Genomic DNA, 13548 nt, shown 5'->3' with positions numbered 1-13548 from the left:
TACAACAAGCTCGTGATTCTAATATAAAGAAAGGGTAAGATCTCTGCTCTATTTGCTTGCAATGCTGTGCCTATCAAAGTTGGCGAAGGCTTCTATAACCGTAGACTTGTTACGCTCTTTGACTAAACTCGTTGGCTCCGCGTCCACCAAAAGTCAGTAACCTTCGTCACCGTAGGCATTTGGTATACTCTCGATAGCTTCGATAGTTCACTAAAAGCCTTTGGTGTAATAAACTGCAAGCCCTTCAGAAAGAAAGACATAATATAATAATAAATTAATTAATAAAAAAAGGGTTGGTTAAGAACTATTGACTGTAAACCATAGCAGTTACAGTCATTCAATGGAGATGTTCGCCTTTGTTTGGAATGAAGATGGATGAACATGCACTTGAGCCTTGAACTGATGAAATTCGGGGAAAACATGGAAGCGGTCACTATACTAAGGGGGCAAGACATGACCGCGACTTAAGAAAAAAGCACCCTTGACAAGACTAAAGGAATGGGGGAATGACTACCTGTAATAAAGCACAGGCTAATACGAGCCGACCAGAAGAAGCAAGGCTTAGATTACCAGATCCTGGACACAATCTTCCTAGAGATGGAGAACCCCTTGCCTCGCCTTTTTGCACCTATCCTTCTTGCTTGCTCACCTATAGCTCTCTTGTCTTAGTGACTCTTCCTCTTTTCTAGGTTTTTTTCTGAGTGTTAAAATGATAGATTTCTCTTTTACCAATGAATTGGATCTGCCCCGATTCGATCAATAATGGGATTCTTGGCTAGAGAAAGGTTATGTGACATGGACGCCCAACCCAACTCGGTTGGTCGGTTGTCCCACCTAACAGATGATGAGATTCTCGATCGATTTGATCAAATTTCAAAAAATATTTCTCACTATTTATAACAGTGGTGCTTTCGATCAAGATCTTGTCGCCTCACCCATTTGGGCTCTCGCTCGAATCGGAACCTTTATGCGTTGGTAGGCTTTTGACTCAATTTAATAGCCTACCTATCGGGCGCCAATAAAAGAGAGTTTTCGCATGGGCTCATCATCTTATGCAGAATCGAAGCGAGAGGGAGAAGCGGGGATTGATAGCTTTCAAGAACCAGTGGAAAGGAAAGACTTCTTCCCTGCATTCCGAATATGTTCTACCCTTAACCTCCATCCGTCATTAGTAATCTCAATTCGCTTTTCCTATTCACTAGTACACTGCGCATTACAACTAGCAGCCCCTTCACTAGGTTGGGAAAAGGCTAGCGCACTAGCGCGCAACGGCTGATGAAAAGCCAGCAACTTGTTAGGAGTCAGTTTTGGCTTGCCCATTTCCTATTATTAGTTAGATAGGTTTTCCACCCTATACAAGGGGCAGCTTGCTACTCGCCCCTATCTCTAAAGTGTCTTATGTACGGAACTTGTTACCACTAAACGACGAAGCCAGGAGCGGAAAGAGGGACTTGAACCCTCAATCTTAGACTTGGCAAGGCTATGCTCTACCATTAAGCTATTTCCGCCAGCTAGGGTAGTGTCAAAGCACTACCGAGCAATTCACGTATCACTTGATACAGACGACTTCTATTTTTCCTTTGGACCACAGTCTTGACCTCCAATCGAGCTACGAACATGAGTAGCTACGGGAATAAGTGCACTACAAGACTAGACAAGTTGCTCCCTCGCCTCGCAGCGGGGGAATCTGTCTTTTAAGTTATTTCCTAAGACAGCTCCTCTTATTCTACAATAATCCAAGCTACAGCGACACCTCACGAACTTCTTACTGGGGCAGTACTATAATAGGCATTTGCGAGTGTTTGGATGCACGTGTTTTGTTCATATTCCTGCGCAGTTAATAGCAAAATTGTCCCCAAGGCGACCACTTGTGTCTTTCTTGGATATGCTCAGTCCGGGTATATATATGCTATGACGTGAAATCCAAGAGAGTCGATGTATCCTTAATGCTCTCTTTAATAGGGTCGCCTTATATTTTCCCTAACCTAATTAATCAGCCCCGGGGGAGAATGATGATGGAGATTTATTGCGGCCTTCTCCTGTTCATCAACTCGATCCTTATTCTTCTGCAATTGACATTATGGATTAGCCTCACTCTTCAAGCCAACAACTTTGCTTAGCATTTTTTGCCGATTTTCAGTCTGTTCAGCTGACCTCAGAGGATTCCTGTCACCCGGCACAACATGTTTATTCTCGGTAGCGATTACAGTCTCTTTCCCAGGGTCAGGCTACTCCAAAAGATCAACAGTCTATCCCAGTTGCTTCCCTTCCAGTCGCTTCCTTAAATTCTGGATCCCGCTCTCAGCTTCGTCGATCCTCTCAAGTTTCTTATCTTGTTGAAGGCTTATGAATCATTTTTCCCAAAAGATCGAGCTTACCTCATCTCAGTTCAATCTTCTCATGAACCTGAATCATTTGTTGAAGCCTCCAATCATTCTTGCTAGAGAGATGATATACAGGAAGAAATCAATGCTCATGAAAAAAATAAGAAGACTTAATCTCATTGCATGCAGGGAAAGAAGCCATTGGCTGCAAGTGGATTTACAAGATCAAGCATAAACGAGATGGCTCGGTACATAGATCCAAGGCTAGATTAGTAGCTAAAGGATTCCTTCAAGAATATTGAGTCGAACCCCTTTAGAGAAAGGGAAATCATTTGCTTCAGGTTGCTAAACAACATTCGTGGCATTCTTGCTTTGGCTGCAATCAAAAGGTGGCCTTATTTCAATTTGACGTGAAGAATAGAATGCCTTTCAACAACATAAGGGAATGGGGCAAGAATAAGTTTCTATTTAGCCTCCTCCAACTCCAGGCTTCTCTTCTCCTAGGAATCCTAACTTGGTATGCAAGCTTAAGAAAATGATTTATATTACGGCCTCCGACAAGCTAAAGCAAGCACCAAGAGCTTGGTTTGAAAGGTGACAACAGCATGTATAAGAGCCGAAATAGGAGTAGAGGAAGGAGCCAGTTTTCAAATAAGTAAATCGGATCATTCAATGTTTATAAGGAGGTCGACATCAGGTATTGTTCTTCTTCTGCTTTATGTGGATGACATTGCTTTCTCTAGTAATGACTTAGATTCGATAAATGAGCTTAAGAGAAGATTAAGAACCCAGTTTGATATGAAAGATTTAGGAGACTTTAAGTCTCTTCTGGAGATTAAAGTGATGAGGTCACAAAGAGTTTTGGAACCTAGTGCAAGTATTCATTTGGATTTATTGTCAAAAGATGGTCTTTTTGCATGCAAACCGGAATAAGATCTAAACTTAGCCTCAGATGCAGGAGAGCTATTGGATGACCTATCTACTTGCAAGGAGACTTGTTGGGACTCTTTTCTACCTGACTAATTATCGCCCAGACATTGTTTACACTTACAATATAGGAGGGAGTGATCAGCCGATTTTTATATGGACAAGCTGAGATCATCTCACTTAGAAGCTGCTTCTCAGATTCTACGATACATCAAAACCTCACCGGGAAGAGGTTGATTCTTATCTACGCCATCCTTTCTTCAGTTGTCTTGTTACTATTATACTAATTTTATTAAGGTAGTAGATTATTCTGATTGGATTTCGAACATTGTCCCCATGCCCAAGAGGGATGGACGTGTTCGCGTATGCATCTATTTTTGAAATCTCAATAAAGCATGATTTTCCGCTGCCAAACATTGATTTTCTTATGGACAAGACTATTGTGAAAGTATGCCTACTACTATTTTCTGACGATTTGAAATTCTCATCGTCGGCTTACTCGAGTTAGAGTTCATTTTGTAATAGGATCCCCGTTGGGATTTTACGGAGCTTGGCCTGCTTTTGCATTAACTCACTATTTGGTAATTTGGTTCGTAGTAGCCAAAGTATATCCAGGAGTTCCTTTTACATGCTACATTATCCTCGGTGACGATATCGTCATCGTAGATGAGCGTGGCTGAGCGTTATCGCGAGATAATTTTGCCACTGAATGTTCTATTTTTGTTAGAGAAATCGTTAGTATCGCCAGTTGGTTCTTTGGAGTATGCTAAGCGGTTCTTCGTATGTAGAGTGACTAAGGATTCTTTTCCTGTCTCCTGTCACATGTTAAGATCCTTAGTTAGTTCCATATCCCTTAGTTTCTGTAATAGGGGCTATTATGTCTAAGCATCTTCCATTGTCGTATCGTTTATGGGAAGCTGGGTACCGGGTGTAAACTCGACGAACGACGCCTCCTAGGAGACACTGGAATCGGTATTTCCTCATCTTTCACTCACCGAACGGTGTGTGTCCTCTCCCCTTTTGGATCTAGTTAAGCGCAACCACTGGTAAACACTTAACCTCTTATCAACAAGGTATGGTGAGGGGACCTGATTAGGCTCTTGACGCCTCAATTCCCGAGAAACTCGGTGATCTCGATATTTTTTTAAGCCTGGTCAAAGTATGACTAGTTAGGGGGCATGGGTTTTGTCCGAATGGATGAAGTTCATTCTCACTTACTGGTCTTGGTATTACACTATCGCGGAGGAAATAAAATACTCACATTGAGGCGCTACTTAGCCCGTAGGTTGTGCCACTGGTGACTAAGCATACAAAGAAATTATATCACGGCTAGTTAGGGATACAATTTATGTGGGGAGTGTGCAGGAATTGGGTGAGAGATTAGGAGGTAATTAATGGGGGATTTATGGTAGTATATATCTGATTTTATATATATGAGAGATTAGATATGAAGATGGAGGAGGTTGCAGGGGTGATGGAATAGTGTATTGATGAGATTCTTCATCGAAAGTCGTTGGTGATATAGCCGTAAAACTGGTAGGTGTGACGTCCTCATTTAATTTGGTTGGAAATGATCAATCAGTGGCGATGTAGTAGGCAACTATAGTATTAATGTGATGGTGTTACCGTAAGGTTGCATTTGAGGTTCATGGTTAATTATTGAGTGGTCTACTGTAGTGATTGGGATAGTAGGGTATAGTGAATAATTAGAGTTACCGGAAGAAGGGTCACTGGATGATGTAGGTAATGGCAGAGGTGACATATTCTTTTGAGAATTTGGTGCTGAAGGTGTCAGTGCATTATGTTCTGACAAGGGAATGTCAAAATTGATGTCACTGTCTGGGAAAATAACTGTTGGCGGTTGGAATAGAAAAATTATTAGGTTGATTAAAACTAGGGGCATGTGTTTTATGGGGCATATATAGTGGTGTGGGGCTTTAAAATATTATTAATATTGCTAGTTGCTAGTATGGCTATCCAACGAGATAGGACCAAATAAACGGGAAGGGACGGGACGACATTTAGCCGGGATGGTGGCGAGATGGGCCTAAACGGGACGAAATGGTAGGCCCATCTCATCCCGTTGACAAACGGGACGGAATGGTTCGCGGGTCTTAAGTGGGCCTTTTTTTAAAAAAAATTAATTATTTAAGCATTAAGTTTGGCAACAGCTAGTTTTTTGACAATTCAAGCCATTAAGTATCTAAGTAAGAGTTTAAGACAATTCATGAAAACAATGCAAGTCTTAGAGCATTTTATTTTATTAATAGAACTTTCAAATTTCACATACAAATATAATTCTTTTGAAGAGCACCTAATCTATGCAGCCACCTTCTAGGAAGGGTTCTATTTGAACTAGGCATGTTAGTATCCAATTACAAATCATCATACTAATATTTGTAAGCTTCTATATAGCTTCGTTGTAACTTATCTATAATTTCTCTCGGACATTGTTTTGGAATTGGCAATGTTGATTGATGTTCCATGAGTTCCATGCCGTCGTTGCTCCCAGTGCTAAGTATCCCATTGTATTCTTCTTCTTCCTTAGTGGTTAATTTTTCAAAACCAAGATTTCTTCTTTCTGAATTGATTCAATCTTTGAATAATACGGAAATATCTAGGTTGTCCTCCACTAATGAATGTCTATGATCTCCGATTTGAAATCTTGTCGCGCTAAAAGCACTCTCTGATGCTACTGATGATGCTTGAATAGCCAGGATATCTCGGGATATTATTGAAAGTGTTGAAAAAGTCTTGCCACGCTCCCTCCACCTTGCCAACAGTTATTTGTTGCCTTCTTCATCTTTAATACTTTCCAATCCTTGATTAAGATAAGAATCAAGTTCATCATCAATAGAGGAATCAAAACCTGTTATATCATCCATACCTTCCCATAGAACTTCTAATCTAGCCTTAGAAGTAGAAGGAGCAGTTTCACCACCCGTTATTTTCATAGATTTATATTTATCAAACATTGATCTAGCATAAGAATATATGTTAGCTTGGCAGTCTTGAGAGATGGTTGTTCATTTTTTTGAATTGCTAAATTCTCATAAATTTTATGAACAATTCCTTATGCACCTCTTAATTTTAAAGATGGGTTAAGTAGAGTAGAAATTAAATAAACTTGGGGAATAGGGAAAAAATACTTTTTAAATTTTGTAATCATTTCATTAATGGACGGTGGGGGCCAATATGGCCGTTTATAGCCGTTGGCTAACAGCTCTATTTCAAAAAAATATTTAAATAACACGCGGGACAGAAGGGACAGGCGGGACGGCACGGGACAAACGGGACGAAATGGGCAGCCCGTCCCATCCCATGTACCGTTTAATATGGGATAAATGAGACGGGACGGGACGGGACGGGACGGGACTGTCCGTCCCGTTGGACAGCCTTAGTTGCTAGTAGAGGTAGTAGTGTTATGTGATAAAGGTACTTTACGTAAGTTTTTGGAGTAAGTTACTGTTTTTCAAGGGCTTTCTTTGGTGCTACTATTTTTTAAGGTAGGGTCCAGGTGGTTTTTTGGTGGTGCAGCAGGCTGCTGAGTGCAACAAATCGATGGTGCATGTGTGGGAATTATGGCCCATCTAGCCACAAAAAATACATAAATTGGTAGTGTCCTCGTAATGGATAGGTTGAATATGTGTACTAAGAAGTACTTCAGTGGGTAGTGGTTTGCCTATTGGTGCAAAGATACATAAACGAGCATACCGTCCCGACTAGTATGCACTGTGCAATTATATACTTTTATCAAAGTACCTAATAAGTTTCCTATTTTTTGAAGGATTTCAAGGTCGTAATATTCGGTTGGTAATTATTATAGACGAATCCAAATAGTAGAGTAATTAGTGTGTGCAGAAGTTGGATTGAACTTTGGTTCCCATTGTCAGACAATAACATATTATGAGCAACAAACTAGGACCTTGATGCAGAACTTTATTGTAGTTATCTTTGTTAGAAAATTTGATTAAATAATAATCAAATCCTAAGTCTATGATTTGAAGAATTTTGGTGGTCTTCCATAATGTTTGGAGTTTAGTTTTAACAAAGTTATAGGCAACAGGGATCTATAGAGCAGGGAAGGAGGATACACAACAATGGAATAGGAAGAAAGAGGTACAAGGTTTCGATATGGGGAATCTGTAAAACACGAATATGTGCCCTAACATCCCTATTTATAAGAATTCGGGCATGAACACCAAGAAATTATGCCATCATTACCTAGCACATATATCGAAGCGGCAGATCCAATCAACAGACGCACGTGAAATGACGCAAAGTATCGGGAAAATGCACCATAATGACGCATGATGCCATGATGTCACTTTGATCCAAGAACGACGCAATCCCAAAAGTTGCGGTTCGTGAAAGGCCACGTCGGCATCTCGCCCCACCTTCTCGACCATGACAATCAGAATTCGCTCATCAAGGTTGTCTGAGGCCGGCCTCAATAAGCGGAGGGACTAACTGTATAGGTCGAAATCTGCCCTAAAATAGTTAGGAAAATATAACACTAAGGAACGGGTCAATCGAGGTCAACCAGGAAATAGCGAGGTTTGTGGTCGAGATGTCAACAATGTGCGAGATCGAACACCATTTGCAGAGTCATAACCGGCTAATTTTCAAAATGAGATATTAAAGAGAATATTCTGGTGAATATTCTCTGCACTTGTACTATTAGGGTGTGTTAGGGGTATGTCTCATATATATAGAAAAAGAGACAACGATGTAGGGCATGTGACATTCATTTTGATAAGAACAGACTTTTAAGAAAAGATTCTCTCTCTTTTATAAAGATACAAACACTACCCTTTCATCGGAATTCTTGTTCATATTATTCCACACTTTTCCATCAAATCCGAGAATAATTTAAAAATTCGAGGATTTATCTGTCATTCATCATTATCAGGAGGGACAATTATTTAGTTCATCCTTTATTGGGTGAACCATTTCTCCTATTTACTTAAATGTCATTTAATGTTATTTATTGTTAGTTCTCCCCCATTATTGCTCACACTTTTCAGAACAATCAATGTATGTTATAGTCAGCACATTTCCAGATCTATCTAATATTACTCACGTTTTCTGAACTCACATCTAGAGATATTATTTTTAACTAGGTTTAACCCATTATTATACAAACTCAACTATTTTAGCCGAAAGTCATACTTTTTGGTCAAACAATTTGGCGCCGTCTGTGGGGATTTCCTAGTTAAATTTGTACTTTCTTCTAGATCTATAACTAACACGGATCGCTAAGGTAAAAAAAGAAGCAAGAACAAGATCTCCTTTCTTTGTATGCACAAATCCAATATGGCAGGTAATAGAGAAGAAATGACGAGAATAATAAGTAACCTCCCAACCAACCTCATGAACATCATCAATGAGAGCTGTGAAACAGCAGACGAAGACGCAACGCCCAACGCCTCCCCTAGGCGAGATGGGTCACCCCCTCCTCACTGCAGCATCACAAAATCTCTTGGTAAGGGAGCCTCCACATCTGTGGGGGAAGAGACGCCCCCAGCTGTAACAAAGCTCCTCGAAGCATGGCTCACAGACATGCTAGCTGGCGTCCTCAACAAGTTCGCCCGAGATGCGGCTATGGAAAATGCAAGGACTTGCGCTGTGCAACGGGCGAACAAATAATGTGACTAACTCCCTCCACCTCCAACAATAGGTATTACTCATAACGTCATTGATAATGCATGTGATAATGCTATTGCAACTATTTTGAAAAGGATGGAGGAAATGGAGAACGAGAACAAGGAACTCCGAGATCAAATGAAAGAACACTAGGAAAGGGTCGATAAAATACCGGGCGCCCCCAAAATGTTGCCGAAACATTTCGCCGACCGATTTGTTGAGCAGCCATACAGCGATGATGCAGCCCCGCATACTATACCGAATATTATGTGACTCACTACGACACCGCCGTGAAAGGCAACAATCTTACCAAAGAACAAGTATCCTCCATTTTGTTGAAGAAATTCGGTGAAACCATCACAGGAGGAGCGTTGACATGGTATTCACAACTACCCGCGCGCTCTATTGAAACTTTCGAAGAGATGGCCGACAAGTTCATAACGGCCCATGTTGGGGCCAAGAAAGCTGAGGCAAGAGTGAATGACATATTTGCTATTAAGCAATCTCCAGGAGAGGGACTGAGGGACTTTTTTGCCCGTTTCAACCGAGTAAGGATAACCCTACCGAACGTGTTGGAGGGAATGGCAGTCCCAACCTTCCAAAACGGGCTGAGCAAGGACGGTTCGAGGGCGACTAGAAAGTTATTAAGTCAACTGATGAAGTATCCCCCAACCACTTGGGATGAAATACACAACGCATATTATGCCGAAGTCCGAGCAGACGAGGACGACCTTAATGGACCAACTCATTGACTAACCTTGGTACAAGCCAAATCCAGAAAAGATTAAAGAAATGAAGTGGCCACAAAAGATGAGTTCAGATCCGTGTACCAGAAAATCAGACGCCCTTTGCGGTTCCATCAAGAATGAGGGCACAAAACCGAAGATTGCATCACCCTAAGGTAGGAGGTCGTAAACATGTTATGACACAGACACCTCAAAGAGTTGCTGAGCGACCGAGGAAGGACCAATTTTGCCAGAGGGCACGAATAACATCAAGGATCACCGAAACTTCCCTCACCAATCTACACCGTCCACATGATCATCGGTGGCGGCGAAGATGCTACCATCAACATCGTTAAGTTCACCACTACCCATAAGCTCAAAACGGTTGATCACCGGCAAACGGTACGACGAACTCGAAGAAAGTACTTGCACAAATAAAACTCGAAGATAAGATAATACCGCATTGTATCACGTTAATTGGTTTTAACAATACAGTTGAGTGGACTTCCGGCGAAATCACGCTCCCCGTTTTGGCTGGTGGTGTCACTTTGGAAACCACGTTCCACATCATGGACCAAGACACAGCGTACAATGCCATAATAGGGCGACCATGGATACACACCATAAGGGCCATCCCCTCCAGCTTATACCAGGTCATCAAATTCCCGACTCCCTGTAGGATATTCAGCATACTAAGGGAACAACACACATCCCAAGAATATTACCGTATCGCCCTAGACTGCACGGCCACTCAACAAGTGAAGGACCAAAGAGAAGAGGCATAACAATCAACAGGGTTGAGGTCGATATGTGATGATAGCGAAGACGCCATCAAAGACCCCGATATGGTCGAAGCCGTGGAATCGACATAGAAGACCTCGACCCCATTCAATTAGACACCAACGATCACAGTAAGAAATCTTACATCGGCTGCAAACTTCAGGAACCAGGTAAATTCCGTCAGTTATTAACTACCAATGCAGATTTTTTTGCTTTTAGCCATGTAGATATGCCGGGTATCCCGAAGGAAATCGCCACGCATAAACTGAACATCGACCCATTCCACGCCCCCCGGTGAGGCAATTCAGGCGTAAGTTCAACTCCGCGATTAATGACGCGGTACGAGAAGAGGTGGAGAAACTATTGGAAAATGGCTCCACCAGGGAGTCGAAGTATCCCCAATGGGTCGCCAACGTGGTGATGGTGAAAAAGAAGAATGGGAAATGGTGGATGTGCGTGGATTTCACATATTTGAACAAAGCATGCCCCAAGGATTCATTCCCATTACCCCATATAGACCAACTCATCGACTCAACGGCCAGGCATGAACTACTGAGCTTCTTGGATGCCTATTCAGGCTACAATCAAATCCTCATAGAAGAAGAAGATCAGGAGAAAACCACATTCATCACTCACCAAGGGACGTACTGCTACAAGGTCATGCCCTTTGGGCTGAAAAATACAGGAGCAACTTACCAAAGGTTGGTGACGATGATGTTCAAAGACCTGCTCGGTAAAACAATGAAGGTCTATATAGATGACATGCTAGTCAAGTCCCAAAGGAAAGAAGATCACATCGACCATTTGAGAGAAACCTTCGACTTACTCAGACGATACGGAATGAAACTGAACCCCGAAAAATGCACGTTCGGTGTGGCCTCAGGAAAATTTCTAGATTTTCTGGTATCACAGCGAGGAATCGAGGTCAATCCTGATCAAATTAAAAGCCATCGAGGGGATAGCAGAACACTTGACCACCAAAAAATAGGTTTAGAGGTTGACAGGCCGTATCACCGCCCTTTCAAGATTCATCTCACGATCATCAGACATATGTCACAGATTCATCAGCGTACTCAAAAAGGATAATGGCCTCCAATGGACTTCTGAGTGCGTCCAGGCCCTGAAGAAGTTGAAAGCGCACCTCTCATCACCTCCACTGCTTTCAAAGCCGGATCTAGGGGAATGTCTCCTCGTTTACCTCGCTATATCCAAAGTAACTGTAAGTGCAGTCCTGGTTCGAGAAAATAAAGGTACGCAGTTTCCCATCTATTACATTAGCAAAACATTACGAAAAATTGGCCTTGGCCTTAGTCGTAACTTCACGAAAGCTTAGACCATATTTCTAGTGCCACCCCATCTCAGTCGTCACTACTTTCCCCCAAAGAGAATTTTGCATAAACCCGAGCTATCGGGAAGGTTGGCCAAATGGGCCATGGAACTGAACGAGCACGATATCACATATCAACCGCTAACGGCGATAAAGTCGCAAGTTCTCGCTGACTTCGTCACCGACTTCAGCGCAAAAGTAATGCCTGAAGTTGAAAGAGAAACCGCCCACGCTTCTCCCCAAACATAGGACCTCTGGGTCCTGTACACCGACGACGCGTCTAACGCGTCAGGGTCTGGACTGGGAAACATACTTGAAGTCCCAATCGGCAAAGTGATGTGCCAGTCCATAAGGTGCCCAGAAATGACTAACAACAAGTCCGAGTATGAGGCCATAATTGTAGGGTTAAGGCTGGTACTCAAGTATGGAGAAAAACGGTTAAGACTACGCTACGATTCCCAACTCGTAGTCAACCAAGTCACAGGGACTTTCCAAATCAAGGAATAAAGGTTACATAAATATCAGACCAAAATCTGCAAGTTACTGCCCGAGTTCGATGAATGTCAACTCGACCAGATCCCACGAGCATAAAACGCCGAGGCAGACAGCCTCGCCGAACTAGTCGCAACTACCCAAAACATTGCAAGAGGAGACAGAAGTGTAGTCAATCTTCTCAACTAGTCGATAGACCAAATCGAGGTAAGAACCATAAACCTGACTTGGGACTAGAGCAACCGTATTGTTACATACTTGCAGGACGGCGTACTCCCAAGTGATAAAAAAGAGGCCAAGAAACTGAGAATGCAAGTAGCCAGGTACAACATCATCCATAACGACCTATATAAGAGAACATACAGCAGCCCTCTGGCGAAATGCTTGGGCCTAAATCAGACGCATCGCGTCCTCGAAGAGGTCCACGAAGGCCATTGTGGAGCTCATTCCGACAATCGGTCTTTGGTCAGATGCCTCATACGAGTAGGGTATTACTGGCCCACCATGAAAAAGAGGCCGCAGACTTCGCGAGAAAATTCGAGCAACGCCAAATGAGGGATGGACATCATGGGCCCCCTCTAATCAGAGCGAGGTAACGTACGATTCCTTCTAGTTTTAACTGACTATTTCTCTAAGTGGGTGGAAGCAAGTGCGTTCTCCCAAATACGTGAACAGGAAGTGATCACCTTTATATGGAAAAACATCATATGCCGGTTTGGCCTCCCCAAAGAGATCAGCTGCGATAACGAACCCCAATTCACGGGGAAGGAGGTCGCTAAATATTTTGAGAAGTGGCATATCAAAAGAATACTTTCAACGCCATACCACTCCGCGGGCAACGGGCAAGCGGAGTCCTCCAACAAGTCGATACTGAACATCATGATGAAAAAACTCGAACACACCAAGGGACTATGGCCAGAAATATTACCAGAGGTATTGTGGGCCTACTAAATAACGTCAAAGACAAGCACACAAGAGACGCCTTACTCTTTAGTCTATGGGACTAATGGATCAAGGTCAGGGAGCCCAGTCTGAGATACTCCCATAAGAGCGGACCAAAGAACAATGAAAGCAAAAGGCAGGAACTCGACAAAGTCGACGAACGAAGAGACATGGCCTACATAAGAATGATTGCCCAAAAACAACAAGCAGAATACTACTACAACAAGAAGACAAAGGTCAGGCCGCTCAAAGTCAAGGACTACGTGCTTAAAGCTAAAATACAAGCATGCAAAGACCCACGGGAAGGTAAACTAGGGACAAATTGGGATGGCTCGTACAAAATCAAAGCAACAACGAATAAAAGGTCATTCCAAATAGAAACAAT

The 13548-nt window shown here is 42.4% G+C and overlaps 1 non-coding gene across 1 annotated transcript; it reads right to left on the bottom strand.

Moving 5' to 3' along the window:
* Positions 1-1436: 1436 nt before the first annotated feature.
* On the bottom strand, positions 1437-1508 carry TRNAG-GCC (transfer RNA glycine (anticodon GCC)). The gene has a single exon. It is a non-coding gene; the product is annotated as a tRNA-Gly (tRNA).
* Positions 1509-13548: the final 12040 nt, after the last annotated feature.

This window comes from Nicotiana tabacum, chromosome 19 (genome assembly GCF_000715075.1).
Source record: "Nicotiana tabacum cultivar K326 chromosome 19, ASM71507v2, whole genome shotgun sequence".
In the NCBI taxonomy this organism is placed as follows: domain Eukaryota; kingdom Viridiplantae; phylum Streptophyta; class Magnoliopsida; order Solanales; family Solanaceae; genus Nicotiana; species Nicotiana tabacum.
The sequence above is the reverse complement of the archived record's forward strand: the minus strand, read 5'-3'. Positions and strand labels throughout refer to the sequence as shown.